This window comes from Dermacentor variabilis, chromosome 5 (assembly GCF_050947875.1).
Source record: "Dermacentor variabilis isolate Ectoservices chromosome 5, ASM5094787v1, whole genome shotgun sequence".
In the NCBI taxonomy this organism is placed as follows: Eukaryota; Metazoa; Arthropoda; class Arachnida; order Ixodida; family Ixodidae; genus Dermacentor; species Dermacentor variabilis.
In genome coordinates this window covers 61,906,514-61,910,132 of record NC_134572.1, presented here as the reverse complement: position 1 = coordinate 61,910,132, position 3,619 = coordinate 61,906,514, and positions in this window count along the sequence as shown.

Sequence of the window (3,619 nt, the reverse complement as noted above, 5' to 3'; positions counted from 1 at the left end):
AGAATCAGGACAGATACATCAGTTTAAGACTTATCGGGGTCACGGATGGCGGTGGTGGCCACTTCACCGGGCAACCATTCCACACTTAGATTGCTCAGGGCCCATATTTCCCAAACCCGCTATGCAAGCTGTTACCATACCTCTATGGGAAAACACAATGCTGTCCCGGCCGTCCTGGTCAGGGAAAGGCGTCTGCGCGCGCAATGCCCAGTCTATATGGATGCTCGCGTCATTGTTTTCCACGGCCATGCCGCGGGGCGTTTCCTTTCATAGAAAGGGGTCATCCGCGTCATTCAATGGGATTCATTTGCATCACGCCCTGGCTGGAGGCCACACGGAGAAACAAGGGCAAACGAGAACAAAGCGGCAAAAAGAAATCAACAAGGCGAGAAGGAAAGCCCAGGCGCGCGGTGGATCTCTCGCGCGCAGTCGTAAACACACGGCGCATCCACTCGCACACAGCCACGTGGAGGGTCTACTCGGGCAGGATGTCATTAGCGTGCCGTGTATATACGCTCGGAGCGCACGCCACGTTCCGTGGTGTTCGTAATGCAGTATTCACCAGGGAAGCCGAGCTGCGCTTTGTTACCCTACCGCGGCCCCGTCCTTTCGTGTGCTTCATTGTCAGCGCAAGGACGGACAGGCGAGCTAACAGGCTTGATTTACTAGCGCTGCTGCCATCCGTGGGCTGCGGCATGCGAAACACACGCGGAACTCTCGCGTAACGTATGTTCTCTGATCAGTGACAGGAGAGCTTATTGGTTTATTCGTGACCTGGCGCCGTTACCGGCGCTGAATGTGGCTGTTTCGTGCGTGATGGCAGCGAATATGTTGTTTCAGATTAGTAGGCGCATCGCCAATCTGTTGTCGGGGATGTAAATGAGCATCAGGGCACCTTCACTTGACGCAGGCGGGAGGTAACTAGAATTTCCTAATACACGCAGTTATCATGGTTTCGTAAGCGCTTGAATTTGAGATGTGGCATCGCGTAGCCCTATCGAGACATGCAGTTTAAACGGATTACAATAAACCAAAATTTTATTTGTCGTATTAACGAAAGTCGAATGTGCGGGGACAACGGAGCAGCGTTAGAACGCGTTTTCACGCTTGCAATCTTTTAACGTGAGAGCATTAGGGGCCCCGCGTCATGAAATATCCGATGCCGGCGTCGGACATCGCTCGGCGAAAAGATCGTTCTGCACCACAACCACGCACGCCCTCCGCGCGGCGCAGGTGCGTCACTGAACTAATGGAGTTCCTCAAACTGAAATACGTCAGAAATACCGTAAAGTCCGACTTACACACAAGCTACAGACATGATAGTGTCGGAATTAATTTGAATATGCCAGAAAATATAATTCTGCTACGCAGAAACTCAAACACAGTCTCGTTTTGCGAGCGGCACGGCCCGCTTGGTTCCTTGCAACAACGCCATTGCGTTCACCTCCGCGCAACCGCAAGAAAGCTGCCGTTGCCGGGAAGCGTGACAAGCAGTCAGGGATCTTTGAAATATATTGCGCTCCACTCTTAAAGGCGAAACTTAAGCGTCCTCCAAATTTTACGTCTAATTGTAGAGTAATAGTACCTCTGTCTAACGTATCGTCAATCGCTGGCTGCCGAAACTACGTGCTCTTTGACTTCATGCCCTTTGCTACGCTACCGGAATTTCTTTATTTTGCATTAACTTTCTTTCGAGCAGAACATTACATCGGAATAAATTGACTCCATCTCCGACGTCAGTTGTAAATTACTGTACTGCCACTATTTTTTCTCTCTTTAATTCATAGGAATCAAGGTGGGTCGGCCACGTAGGCAGACAGGTGCCCATTATTCCATCTTAGACTTCACCTACAGAACGAGTTCTGTTTCGGCCTTGAGGTGAAGCCTCCGATATTTGCTGGAAAGAGGTCGTTACCAAGGGTCGAGTACAATTAGATGGAGCGGGAACGAGAACTGGCCGAGGGATAGACGTGGGGGTCACCACCATCCCGTTTGCCGCCCACCTAATTTGGCGCTAATGGGAAAGTGATTGGAACTTGTGTCGCGGTTATACTGGCCGTGGGCGCGTCAGTCGTGAATCGGGAGCGTCTAAGTGATAGCGATGGTGTGCAACTGCGGACCTCGAGGGCTATATGTCAATTCGAAATGGAAGCTGATTTCTGTTGCTTAAGTTTAGCCAAGCTGAGAGGCTCAAACGAACAATTCATAAACGTGGAGAAAAAATAATTTCAGAGCAAAATATAACATGGTCGAAGAACTGTAGCATGCGCAGGACCACCAAAGTACTAATGCACTTCTTGAAGGCAAGTAGGCTATACGACTTCTTGTGACTGGATACGGGAGTGAACATTCATTTTCGAGTGCGCGCACAATGACTCGCCTTTTTCTTTGCTTCTTGTCTCCTTTTCTCGTTTCCGGTATGTAAGGCAGCCAACCTTTCCTTTTTATTGGGAGTAAGACTTGCCTTAAAGCATAATGTAGGGCGTGTATATATGTATGCCGTGAGACCGGTGTTGTGAATGAAATCAAGCAGTATTCTCTTGTATTCGTTGATGCGTACGCAGTGATCCTAGTTGACTAGGGTTGAGGATTGGGCGAATTGGTATTACGTTCTAAAACTGGTACAGCGCAACATAGAAAGGAATGTTGCGCTTTTCTATGTTACACTGTACCAGTTTTAGATCCCAGTTAGTCGTGCCACTGTAGTGCAAGTGAGCTTACAATAGGAGACGGGAGCTCACTCCTCTTGCACGCCGGAACAAGTCCATGCTAGGTGGCAGGCACCTGCTTCCGTCACTGGAAGAAAACAGTATGGACATGTTGCACGTAATTGAAAGTGCGGTGAGTTCTCTTCAGATGTGACAGCTGGTGTAAGGGCCAGCCGTACCCGAAGCCACCTAAGCACGACTTCCTCCGCGCTATAGTGAGGTGACGGGGAAGGGAGCGCACACACGTTTGAAAAATGCGCCTGCGTCCCGAAGGATGTAATTTTTTTTTACGAGCGTGGAGTGAGGTGGGGGGGGGGGAGGGTTCGGCGTGGAAGGGGGACTGACGGAAGATCTTGAGGAGCGAGGCTCTGTGCAAGATGGTCAGCAGCAATGTCGTGAGGGTTCGCAGCATGGCTTTGAATCCAGTTTACGTTGACGCAGGCACTGTACCTGTATTGTCATTCATGGTGTGCATGGTTTCACAAATTTCCGTCGCCTTGTGTACCATCTTGAGTTCTTGAACGGCTGCTATGGAGTCAGTGAAAATATTAAGGTGTCCGAGTATATATAGGAAGCCTAGAGATAGCATCTTGCACTGCGTCGCAGATGACTTGAAGTTCCATTACTAAAGCGCTTGTTTCCGTAGATATATAACGCTTGTGGCCCCTGATAAAGCCATGCGTGAGGTTAAGAAAGGGCGTCCTCGCGACGTCTGGTAGGATAGCAGCACCCGTATAAACGTGACAGGTATCAGAGCATTCTGCGTTGATGATGATGCACTCACTGAGGATAAGTCCTGCATTGATGCGTCACAGCTTCGCTGGTTTGTTTGTCATGATGTCTGTGAATTCCCATTGAGGCATTGACTCGCGCTGATTCTCTATTCGAAGGCCAGGTTGAAATTGGGCATG